The sequence below is a fragment of the Rhyacophila brunnea genome, unplaced genomic scaffold (genome assembly GCF_057557595.1).
Source record: "Rhyacophila brunnea isolate RB1 unplaced genomic scaffold, BYU_Rbru_1.0 scaffold_23, whole genome shotgun sequence".
Classification (NCBI taxonomy): domain Eukaryota; kingdom Metazoa; phylum Arthropoda; class Insecta; order Trichoptera; family Rhyacophilidae; genus Rhyacophila; species Rhyacophila brunnea.
In genome coordinates this window covers 29,073,548-29,087,415 of record NW_028232893.1, presented here as the reverse complement: position 1 = coordinate 29,087,415, position 13,868 = coordinate 29,073,548, and the positions used below count along the sequence as shown (strand labels likewise).

The 13,868-nt window shown below is 33.7% G+C and overlaps 2 protein-coding genes across 3 annotated transcripts in view; one reads left to right on the top strand and one right to left on the bottom strand.

Annotated features, from left to right (window-relative positions):
* PIG-S (phosphatidylinositol glycan anchor biosynthesis class S) overlaps positions 1-13,868 on the top strand; it is a 233,453-nt gene that overhangs the window by 36,333 nt on the left and 183,252 nt on the right. The gene's annotated exons all lie outside the window — the stretch shown is intronic.
* The window catches only part of Indy (tricarboxylate transporter protein I'm not dead yet), a 138,972-nt gene that overhangs the window by 78,118 nt on the left and 46,986 nt on the right, over positions 1-13,868 (bottom strand). For both annotated transcript variants that reach the window (XM_085950581.1, XM_085950582.1), the window contains exon 2: positions 9,219-9,296. The gene's annotated coding sequence lies outside the window, so the exon portion shown is untranslated. The remainder of the gene's footprint in view (positions 1-9,218; positions 9,297-13,868) is intronic.

Sequence of the window (13,868 nt, the reverse complement as noted above, 5' to 3'; positions counted from 1 at the left end):
GTAATGGATTTTGTACCCGTGCGATAAGGTGGTTGTACCTGATTTATTTTTGTCAATGTTGGCAAAAATCCATAGATTTGTTTTTAGTAATTTTCAAACTGTTTGCGATTCGTGCTTGTATACAAATATTACAGGACTAAATCGGTTATATTAAAAAAAACTTTGGATATGTATGTGGGATAAGGTAAAGGGGTGATAAAAGCAGTAGCAGTGGAGATGGATGTAGCGCTTATTATCTTGATGCAGAGTTCAGAGAGTTACAACAGTCGGAATAAGATCACGATACAGAGTTTTGCGGTGAGCTTAGATGCTCAGACCGAGCCGCGATCCGGTTGTGATGATGATCGGGTGACGAGCTCGGGAGTCTGTGCTCGAGAGACGAATGTCGAGAGCAAGACACTGTGAGTAAGTGACTGAGTCGACTCGAGTGGAGTGACGAGTTATGGATCGTATTCGTTATTTACACGATGGCCGCGCGGTTTAAGCGTCGGCCTAAAGCGTCGTGGCTCCCAGGTTCGAATCGTGGGTATGGCAAGTACACATTGATTTTCAATGTGTGTATGAGTTAGACTGCAGGGGGGGCAAACTTTTTGGATGGAGGGCCAAATTCAAGAATTCAAAATGAGCGGCGAGCCGCAAGTAAAATACCATACACTATTTATTATCACGAAAAATAAACATTTCAAAAAAAATAATGAGAATAATGAAACTGTTGTACATTTTTTTTTAAATTCAGGTGTTAATTTTGTAGTTGATATTCTCAAAACTGCTTGTAAATGGGCATCGAAGATATTTGATCGTAAAATTTTTTTATTGCGGTTCATAATCGAAAATGTTTGTTCACATATATAAATTGATCCAAAAATAACGAACATTTTTCTTGTATAATCTTTAAGTTAGTCGAATTTGTCTGAATTAAGGGCATTGTAAAATTTGGAGATTTCTTCACGACGATGCAATTCTCTTAAATCAGTGTCACACTGCAGATCAATAATCTCAAGTTGTAGCTCTGTCGGCACACTATCAATATCTATTGAAATCGATGTTCAACGTAGAAAATTGTGGTTACATAGTGTGAGACAAGACGCAAGGAAGGCGTACTGAGATAATACATTTACGAAACAACAAATTCTTCAAATTTTAATCTATTGTCAATATTTTTTTAAAAATTATAAAAAAAGTTATTCGTAATCAGAAGTACAATTAATGATGGCGGGCCGCAAAAAAATACCCGGCGGGCCACATGCGGCCCGCGGGCCGCAGTTTGCCCCCCCTGAGTTAGAGTATGGACCCAATAGGTTGAGCAACTGACATCCACGTCTCGTAAAAACAAAATCTGTTAATACAAACCTCCACTCTGTGGAGGCCCATATTATGATCCTATTAGGATCGGACATGGTCGAATTTATACAGATGATATAATACATTACAAGAGTCATTGTCGCAATTAAATAAATCATTATAGACATTGTTGACCTAGGTTATGATTGAGGAAACTGCTGACTATCGCTTCTGGCACTTTAAAACAAAACATGAATATCGAAGTGTGTCACACTTGTAATGCTGAGTGGTGCGATTACTACAAAACAATAAATTTAACGTAGATAATAAAAAAATAAACATAGTACCTATATATAATTACGATCAGACTTGGCTTTGTTCACTAAGACCAGGAGTTTCCAAATTATAGTCCACGCACCCCTAAGTGGGTAGAAAACATAGAAAATTTTCGGAAGAAAATCAAAAAAACCCTCGACTTGGATTGTGTACGGATTTTTTTCGGATCAAAATGAGAGGTTCGCGGCGCGGTTCCTCCCTCCGCCTGATAAGGTTAGTGCGATAATATTATATGTGACAGCCTATTATGGTAATGCTTATTCTTGAAGAGTATTCGCCTGCTATTTTTTACACAATGCGATCTGTCATATATGAATATATATTATTATCAGGTATTTTTTTCTCTTCAAATTCGTGTCATGCAAAATCATCTCGCGTGCCAGAGATTCGCTACCAGTGTTCTATAGCAACGAGACATATTGGGTTTCGTTTTCTCCGACAGTGGTAACCTCCTTGGCTTTGATGCGCGATGACATCAGAGGTGAGAGATTGCCCACTCGATATTAGTATCCGCGAGACCTTGGATTAACCTTGATAAAGGTCAGCACACACTTTACGATTACGCACGCCCGACATCGCTCCGACATGTCGGACGGTAAGGTTATCAAACCATTAATTTAATCAAATAATTCCTACACACATTCATTCGTATCGCCAATGATTGTAGAAATTTGGTCTGTAACCAGAGGGGGACGTATGAACACCGTAGGTAGGTACCTATCGTTTTTGGTGCGGTTGAATGGACTCATAATACTTACTGATGATCGATTCGATAACATTATCATCAGCGGGGGTCGATCCACTGGTCGACAAAGGCCTCCACATAACTCCTACCACTTTTCTTGGTCGCTAGTTATTCACTGCCACGTTTATCCACCGTAATTTACAAGTGGGTCCTAGATTCAAATGCTGGATCTGGCAAGTACACGTATTGTTTTTCAATTTGTGTATGAGTCAAGAGTATGGACCTAATAGGTTGAGCGAGTGGCTGACATCCATTTCTCGTAAAAACAAAATCCGTTAATGACATGGTCGAAAAAAAAATATAAGTTACTCTATCCAGTAGGTCATAGGGCGTACTTGTGGGAGTTTGGTACAGGGTTGCCAGACGTCCCTACTTGGGCGGATTGTCCCGAGTCTCGCATCACCTCTGAAAATCCCGACTTCCAAAAAGTTGTATACTTATATACAAAAATGTACGTATATAGTTAAAAAGGCTCGCTTAATTTTTTTAGAGAGCCTGGCGTACCACCTTTTATGAATAAATGATCAAACAAAATATTGATTAGAATTGTAATGACTTACGAAAAAAATTATCCGGTAAAGATGGTGAACATATTTTGAAACAAGCTAAAAAAGCTAGGAAAAATACTTTCAATAAAACTGTTTTTGCATTTAAATCAAAATGTAATTCTTGCAATATTATCTAATCAATACATTTTATAGCTGTGATTCCTGAGGATTATTATGTGACTATTTTTTGTATGTCCCCTTCTGTATACATATTATGTACTTATTTACATATATTATAATTTAATTAAAATGGTGTATTTTTTTCTCAATTTATTTCTTTATTTTTTTAATTTTTTTTTCGTACAAAATAATGAATGTCCCGATCTGTGGTGATGGAAATCTGGCAACCCTGGTTTGGTACCATAGTGTAAGCGTAAGCCAGTGACGAAGGGTGGAGAAATGTTGTTGAGATCCGACGTAAATAGTGCACACCAAACTTTGTCAATCATACTTATTTCTTTTCATTGAACTAATACTACACATTGCAAATCGCTTTTGCTGTACCCATAGTGCTATTTTAGAATGATTTACCCATACATAGGAACATGAAAATGTGGATTTTTATCTCATGAACGATTCAGCAGCCTAAAATAAGATAAGAAATAATAAAAAACATATATCTGTTTATCTGCTATTAATATTTCTGTCATATGACGTATGGTTTTAAAACATGACGTACATTTCTGAATTCCACGTGACAACACTTGGCATGGATTTAACATGAATATTATTTTCAAAAATCTGTTTTATCAAACGAACTTGTAAGTCAAAATTCCGCATGAATGATGAATCTTCATCATCGATGAGACGTTTAAATTGTACAACGTTTTAACCTTATATTTTGCGAATAAGAAATCGTCAAAATATAATCTTGAACGTAGACTACGTTTTTTGGCAGGACTTACATCGTAAAAGTCTTCCTATTCAACGCTTGCATTCCGGTGCTGCTTTACGGTAGCGAATCATGGCACATTTCGAAGACTCAGAGCAACCTCATACTGAGCTTCAAAAACAGACCGTCAGTTGAATGCAGAACTATTCTAACATAGATTTTAAATAATTTGCAGAAGAGTTTTTTGAAACAGCCTACTTCAGTTATTTATTATTTATATGGACAAGTGTATGCACCATTTTTTTCGTGAATAGTCCTACTAAAATATGATGCATCCATTTATCCATAAAGATAATAAATAATTTCAGTAAGTTGTTTTAAAAAACTCTCTCCTCAAAAATTTCAAATGTAAGTTAGAATAGTTCTGTATTCAGCTGACGAGACGAATATTATGCCGGGTCCACACCGGCAACAAGTTTCTGGCAACCTCGTTAGATTTTACGATAATTATGGTAATTATCGTAAAATTTCTTAAGCAATTATGATAATTATCGTAAAATTTAATGAGGTTGCCAGCAACTTGTTGCCAGTATGGACACGGCATTAGATGTGCGGTCGGGTGGTATGATTTTAAAAGTATTGAAATAGGGTGCCTTTTAATACGTTGAGAGCGAAGAGGGAACATTGAACCTGGCTCGGCCACGTGCTGCGGACGCCCGAAGAGAACTTCAACCTTGTCTGTTATTTAAGCCAATCGGATTCGGGCGTCTTGGAAGGCTGCTAATTACTACCGTGTGGCGTCCATATGGCTAACGGGGGGGCAAGGTCGAATAATAGATATTGAAAAACTACAACGGGGCAGTGCAACGTTTTTTGGTCACATCTAATGGGGAGGTTGATTAGGTGTATTCGATCTTCACGCATACAACACATACATACGTATTGTAAAAAAGACACACAATGTCAAAACCAATGTCATATTAACACTTGAACTGAGGCTGTAGGTATTTAAGCCTAACGAGCGCTAACGGGCTGGCATGGTCTAATAATAGATATTGAAAAACCATAACGGAGCAGTGCAACGTTTTTTGGTCACGTCTACTGGGATAGGGGGGGGGGGCGTTGATTAGGTGTATTTTGAGTCGACGTTGGCTTAATTTTGTTAAATGCCCCGATCAGTCTTTGAACGTTTTGTGTTTTCTGTCCACTTTTTCATATAGAAAATCGTTTTTTCAATTAATATTTGATAATAAAGAAATCCCGAGAAAAGATTCTCGAGATCCAGGATTTCCCGAAATGTTAAAAATTTCAATTCTCGAGATTCGGGATTGAAAATCTCGAAAATTTCTCGAGAAATCCCGTCGGGAAATTCCCGAAACCCAACTCTACTTGCGGGTAAAACATCCATTATCGCTACGCGACAGTACAATTTTCGTTTATTGCCTGTTATCTTTTTTCGTGTAAGTAATACTTATATATATTATAAAAGGGTAAAATATAATATTTTTGTTCAGTAAAATACTGAAGAGGAACAAAATTTAAACTCAAGTACTGTGGAACTGGATATTGCTGGAGTTTCTTTCAGTTATCTACTACAGCCTACATACCTTCAACAGAGACACTTTGCCACTGACGCATGATGTTTGCACGGAGCTGTTTTTTTGTATTAAAATATGTAAATATTATGTCGAAAAGTTGTCGAATAATCCACATGACTTAAAATTTTATTCTGTTGACAAATTATTAGTCTCCTTCACTGGGGCGTCCCGTTTGGATTACAACGTTTTGGCCTTCTGTACGACGTTTTGCTTGTATGTTTTAAAATAAATATATTTTATACACATATTCTCGAGACAGATGAAAGAATCTTTTTCGTTACCTAATGGAAACATTTCTAAATCTAAAGAATACAATTTAATATTAATGAGACGTTACGATTTCATAACGCAGTTTATTGAGACATAAGTCTGAGCGAAAATACGAGTAGTTAGGATACATATTAACAGAATGTGTTTTTTTTCTACCATGTCCGATCCTAATTCAATTCAATTTATTTATTTTGCATATTGTGGAAATTATAAATTATAAGTTTAATACGTTCACAACATGACGTAAAAAAAGAGATAGATACCTAGTATGTTATTAAACAGTAGAAATATGTACATACAACAATATTAATTATATAGGTACATGGAAATACACCGGATGAGTTAAGCAGACCCTATTTTAAAAATTTATAAAATAACGTCCATCTATACTCATCCTCACGTAGGTGGAGTATATCAACACCTGAAGCAATTTCGTTGAACATAGTTATCGCCCTGCCAATTGGCATTACCAGTGGCAGGTTGGTTCTGCACCTTGGGAGAATAAACAACTGATGTTCTCTATTTCTAAGATAGTTATCAGGGACACACAGGTCAACACTGCCCAGAATGGCGGAGTTCTCATTTATACCTCGTATGAGTCGAAAAAAATACGTAGCTTAATAACGATTTCTTCTAAATTGCAAACTGCAGTATGTAAGCATGCCTAAGAGAAAGTCAGTTCGGTTTGTATTGTATTTGTATTGACAGATTTTTTTTATGAGAAATGGATGTCAGCCACTTGCTCAACCTATTAGGTCTTTAATAAATTATTATAAATTCTAGTCAAATTTGGGATCACAGAGATTATAAATATATTTTTTATCGTAAATATTTCACTATATAATGTTAACAACAATTTAACTTTTTTTTATTTTGTTAACTGTCAATTCATGACGGAACTGCATTGTATTGTTGTTTAATGTAATAAAACGCATTTTTTTGTAGTACTTATTCCACTTTTAATCAATAAATTTGGACCGGTTTCGTTCGCCTCGGAGGGACATTTTCAACTGAATACATTTTTTTAAAAACAATATTTATCAAACAAAATATTTTTATATTATATATTTCTATCGCTTTGGATTTTGTTTGATAAATATTGTTTTAAAAAAAATGTAGGTATTCAGTTGAAAATGTCCCTCTGAGGCGGACAAAACCGGTTCTAATTTGTTGATTAAAAGTGGAATAAGTACTACAAAAGTACTAAAAGTACTACAATATTAAATTAAACAACAAAACAATTTTACTAATGGTTTTATAAATGCGTTTGAAAATTAATAAATCTAAAAAATCTTAACACCACTGCACATGGATGTACTGAAATATGACTATATTTTAAAACATTAGATCGAGAGGTTTAAAAAAATACTATTTTATGTAATAAAAATACTTTATGCAGTCATCAAAGGTTTGAAATAAATATAAATGATAATAAGGCTTCAAAATTATATAGATTATGAAAATACCATAAAATCTCCATTGCGACCCACGTGGCGCATGTGGGCCCTTAAGATCAAAATTATTAACAGACAACCATATCGCATCTGTTTTGCGTATTCACACCACAAAGATTGAGCCTAGATTACAGGATTTAGTTTCAAACAAACAATAATTGCATAAATCACATGGTGAAAAAAATTAAATATATTTTTTAGTATATTAATAAAAGTAGATACTTAATAATAATGTATATTTAGTTAAATATATAATTAGTATACACAATGAATTTTTTTTAAATTTTTTTGCCTTATGTTTTTTAAAAACAGAAAATATTTACAAAAGAAAGGGCGACCCGCCAAATATTTTTGATTTCAAAATTGTCCTTTGATGAAAAAGTTTGTGAACCTCTGTTCTAGTCAGAACGTATTTGTGTTGTGCAAAAAAGGATAAGTGTATAACTAAATGTTACTTTAATTTCACCGGAATATTTGACATTTAAATGATACGATTCAACCATGCAAATATTATTTTATATAAATGAAAATATTAAACTGAATATTTTGTAAATATTCAGAATCATGCATTTCATAAAAATATAATAGTAATAAAATTTCTATCGTGTTTAATTTGACTGACATTTTGTTTTTGTATTGCAATTTACAACGTTTCTCGTATTATACTTTCAACCTTCTATTTTTGTGTCAGAAATTTATTTACTGCCTCAAAGGTCATCCCGATTCGTTCAAAAACAAATTCAAATATATTTTGGGTCGAGAATGTCAAAATTATTTTTCATGATTTACTTTACTGAGAGAGTATTATATATAGGTAGATAGGTACGCCAAATTCTTGAAGGGCGAATCTGTAAACACCAGCGAAAACCGTAGCATTTCTCATAGTAACGCAATTCTACTCTATCATAATAGTAATATGTAGGTATAAAATTAGGCAATAATACGAGGTATAAATGAGAACTCTGCCATTCTGGGCAGTGTTGACCTATGTGCCCCTGATAACTATCTTAGAAATAGAGAACATCAGTTGTTTGGGAGGGCGATAACTATGTTCAACGAAATTGCTTCGGGTGTTGATATATTCCACCTATGTGAGAATGAGTATAGGTGGACGTTGTTTTATAAATTCCTAAAATAGGGTCTGCTTAACTCATCCGGTGTACTTCCTTGTACCTATCTAATTTTTATTTTTTGTATGTACATATTTCTACTGTTTAATTACTTACTATCTATTTTTAATACTGATCTACCTCTTTTTTATGTAATACTGTTTTATATTTCTTTGTTTCTAAATGTCATGTGAACGTCTTAAACGTATAATTTGTAATGTCCACAATATGTTAAAAATAAATAAATTTAAATTGAAATTGAAAATTGAATAATTGGCGGAGCACACAGCAAGAAGCCGTGCGATGTGCACACGGCGCAGGGGGGCTGAACATCGCTTGCTTGCGCGATGTGCTATCGAACGGCCACTCGCAGTGTGCTTTGTCGCTAAGGCCAAACGGAATTTTATCCTCGTCATAATGTATAAGTAGGTGCCGTAATATATATATAAAACTACCGAAATACAAGAGAAAGACAAGAAAATAGGTAAGTATTTTAATCAGAAGTATAACCATATATAAATTTATATATAATTCTGAATGTTTCCTAAATAAATACTCCACAAACGCTTCATTTTTTATTTCAACGCTATACGGCCAACTGTTTGCGTTACAACAACTCACGGTGAACTATGGCACGGAGAACTGTATACGTCTCAGAGTAATAATATAAAGATAAGTAGTGTGTATTGTTCAGCCATATGAAGTCGTGTTTCTTGCGTATAACGCACAGTACAACCTGAATTGTATTATTTCATGTTTCTTCTCAGTACGGCTACCAAATTTAAACACAACATAGTTCAACATATTTTCTACTAAATTAACTAAATATCAGCAATTCGTGCTCACAGTTTTTGAATGACTAGTCATCCAAACCAATATTTACCGGCGATGTGTACAAAAAATATTTAATTCAGCCGTAGAAATTTTATCTTACTCTAACGCATATTGCGGAGAATATAAGCGTTTCGAATGCTTTCTCACTCGCATTTTTGTCAATAATTTAGGCACATGCAACTGTCATTGCTGTGCGGTGCATTTTACTTACTTGATTTCTCAATTTATTTCCAAGCGCTGCAGTTTTGAGTATCACCAAAGTCAGTATAATCTCTTATCGAGAAATATCCTGTAAAAAGAAAGAAAAAAATAAAATTAGATACAATTTTTTTTTTAAAAAGTCACTCACCTAAGGCTGTCATTCCGAATGAAAGTATCAATGCTGGTATTGTATCGGAAATAGAATATTGACACTGTAGTATCGAAACTTTTTAACATTACAAAGTAATCATTAAAGCAAATAAGTAATAAGTAAGTAAAAAAATTATATAGTCATATAATTTATTAAGGCTATACTTCAGCTCAGGCATGGTCTAAAAAGATCGTGACTACGCGACGCGCAGATTGTGCAAACGACGCGTGCAGAACAAAACATAATTTATCATAAAAATTCAACATGCGTCCATTTAATGTTATGTTTATTGTTATATTAGTAATAATAATAATATATTCATTGACATGTTTTATTTTTCGAGTAAATGCGTAACGTTTTTAGTCATCTTTACACGATTTAAGATTATATTCCTCCGATGCAATCACAAAACAAATTGACGTGCTTACAGCTCGACTATCGCTCTCCGATTGGCAACGAGTCCGAAATTTCGTCCCACCTATTGTTGAAAATTATTTGCCGTTTCACTTATGTATGCTCTTAATTACGTCGATAGGGATGTCCACAGAACAGATTAATAGTTAATAGAATTCCTATAGGCTATAGGTACCCCAATACACTTCATTTTGAACCAGGGTTTTGAATGTGTGAGTGTCCTACGAAAATGAAACACACATTATAATAGACGTACAATAGCGTGTGTTGCAACCTTCAAATACACCAATATTGAATGAGCGTCAGATCATAAACAGAGAGCAGTTATCAGAACGAAGGACAAGCTTAGAATAACATATTCTTGACACGTGTTTAAATTTATCCCACATCTCCCACACTTGAGATGATCGGTTGCCTGTTACTCCACACGCGTTAGGTATTTTAGTTCACATTAATTCTGTGTTCCTTGGTCGCAATCGATATAACTATGTGTGTTATATTCGATTGACTGAGCAACTAAATATTATAATTTCTTGTGCATAATGTAAAAAAATAGTTTAATTATTATTATTACATACTATGAATATATTTTAATTGTCAAATTTAAATCTATACTTTCTAAAGCCACCTTGTAACAGATCCTCATGAAGCAACCTTCAACAAGGTGAACAGAAATGGCATGTAACAATAAATTCATCCTTCATTTTACATCCAATAATTCATTTACATTTCTCAAAGCCACCCACTACATAATTTCGAATGTATGCTAATTTGTTTAAATAATGGACCATTTTATATCGTATGTAAGTCAGTATTCAACAACAGCGACATAGCATTATTATTTTCAACATTACTATCTAACTAAATGTGCATTATTTTTTTCAGTTACTTACCTACAGTTTTCCACTGTCCATAGACAGTCTTTGCTACAGTCAGTGTTGTCAACTGTTTGTGTTGTAATTTTTGGCATTTGAAATCAAAGCATTAATTTTAACTAACCGGTGTCGGGATCTCTCCAAATTTTTGTTACAACGTACCTGCACTTACTAATAATTTAATAGACTATTTATTTATTCAACGAAAAAATCACAATATTTAAAAATGTAACATTCTTTATTGAACATACATTATTTAAAAACAAAATGGACCCGGGTTCGAATTCCGCTGGGTGTCGTATTTTTTCTAGTGGTTATATATTATTTATTCTCTAAGCCTGTTTTCATATCATGTAGGTATGTTCAATAAAGAATATTACTCTAACTAAGACTAAGAACTCTGCCATTCTGGGCAGTGTTGACCTGTGTCCCCCTGATAACTAACTAACTATCTTAGAAATAGAGAACATCAGTTGTTTATTCTCCCAAGTTGCAGAACCAACCTGCCACTGGTAATACCAATTGGGAGGGCGATAACTATGTTCAACGAAATTGCTTCGGGTGTTGATATATTTCACCTACGTGAGAATGAGTTTAGGTGGATGTTGTTTTATAAATTCTTAAAATAGGGTCTGCTTAACTCATCCGGTGTACTTCCTTGTACCTATCTAATTTATCTACTGATCTATCTCTTTTTTTATGTAATACTGTTTTATATATTTTTGTTTCTAAATGTCATGTTGTGAACGTCTTAAACTTATAATTTGTAATGTCCACAATATGTTAAAAAATAAATCAATTGAAATAAATTGAAAGAACGTTACATTCTTAAATCTTGTGAACTATTCGTAAAATAAAAAATCAGTTTAGTAGGTTTTTATAATTATTAATTGTAATTAAATTTTGTTGGTATATAATAATATATTGATGGTTTTATTAAACTGTGTGATCTAATTTTATCGGAAGTTTATGATTAAAACGAAATCCTTGTGAAAGTCGGTATTCAAATTTTAATTTGTTTATTTTTATATTTACGCTAATGGTTTCTTGCTAAATATTTATTTAAAAAAAAAACATGTTTTTATTGTAATTTGAATAGTAAAATATATAAGTAATAGTAATCGTTTGTTGGCAATATTTCTAGAAATTACCACATAATTTGCATTAAAAGTGTTTCTATTCTGCAAGGATTTGTGAAATGAAATTCGACGAAATTCATTTACTATAAGATGCGGTTGGTGTGTTGCATTACTTCAGCGATACATCAACGCGTATATTATATTCTCACCTCAATACTACAACTAGATAACTCTGATTTGGTCATTGTTGGGAAAATGACATTTAAACTTTACTTGATTAACATAAATCTAGGCTATAATTATTATTTAAAATAGAATTTGAATATTGTGCTTGTCTAATTGGGAACAATTAAATAATGTTCAATTGTATAAAAAATATTATATACAGTCGAACTTGGTTATTACCATCACGGAAATAGCGAGATCTCGGATGTAATGAGGAAACATTCGTTGACATTTTAGTTATGATTTTCTCCATACATTTATTCACTTTTATAACGAGCTACTTCTCGGGTACACGGAGCAAAACTGTTAATGTGTCGATCGTTTAAAAACAACATTTTCGACCCATAGCAATAAAATCCGTCCAGGATCGGATTACGTTTATGACACTAGTTAAGTGTCTAAGTACCTAATTGGTGTTTTTGCCGATAACATTGAAAAAGTATCCACGCATATGGTTGAAATTGCATGTAAAAAATCCAAGCTTTGTGAAGTCAGTAGGTACCTACCAGCGCCGGCGGCTCAGTACTTCATTACAATAAACAACTTCTTTTTGTTTACGAATGCCATGCTTGTTTCGGGGATTTTTACGATGGTTTTCAGATTTTTTGTGTTAGGTATATGCTTAAATAAAACGCGGCGCGAAAAATGTTGTAAGTATAACGATATTACGAGTAATGCTTATATCGAGCAAATTCAGTCGGTTCAATTTTCCTCGTAATAACCAAGTTCGACTGTATATTATTTTATTTATTTAATGAATTTATGGTTTTAATTTAATTAGCCCGAATCCCCCCTTTGTGTGCGCGTCTGACCCTTATTAATACATGGTATCTACATATTTTGTGCGTACATATGACGTACCTACGCACTTATTTGAGTACAGGAAGTATTTATCAGCAAATTTTACAACTGATAATGAATGATAATTGATAACATAATCTTTCTAAAGCAAAAGAAAATCGTAATAATTATTATTAAACTTTGACACCCGACAGAAAAATAAATATGAAAATATTCCCTCATTGAATTGTTTGTGTTTTGAATAAAGAATCTCCAACATTATAATATTGTGTCATTTGGCACATTTTTTGTACGCATGCGCGAATCGAAAGAGATTCGCTGATAGTGTAAAAAATTTCAACTGGGATGAGACATGTAATTTATGGATAACTAATGGTTTATGAGACGCTTTCTAATAGCCAAATTCAAAGAGCAGATTTATAAACTTGACGACTCCCTCCGACTGTTTGCCCTGATCGAGAAATGTCATTTTAAATCGTCGTCGAGCCATGAGCGAAATATAAACTTTTCTATTATTGGGGTACAAAAATTTCACGAAGGAGCTATGTACGCTACGCATGGCACCCACAAGGGGGCCTGCAGGGTTCTAGCCTAGGGGCCCGACGTGGGAAGTCGAGACCAAATAAGTGAGATAAACACACATCACAAATTTGCTCTAATAGTGAAAAAGTCGCCTGCGGAACTATTTTCCTTCAACGATGTTATTATTTAAAACTATGTGGTTGGACGATGCAATTTTTAATTGTGTATCGATACTTGACAACTCCACAATTTAAATGGATGAACTTATTAAAATATACAAAAAAAACACTATATTATGTATATTAATTTTATCGCGTACACCATTTTTTAGAAAACGCTACTGTAGAGCGTCACACTGCCTTTATCCCTAGCGATAGGTAGGGGGCCCCGCCAAATATCCTAGACTGAGGGCCCGCTTCAGGATGTGGGGGGCATGACGCTATGTATGTTAATTCTGTCAGGTTGACGTTTGCGTTTATAATGATTATTACTTGAATTTATTTATTATTTTAAAATACGAAATAAAATGAATGCGCTGGTAAATACTACAGGCATTTTATTTGTGTCAAACGATAGTAGATAATAAAATAAGA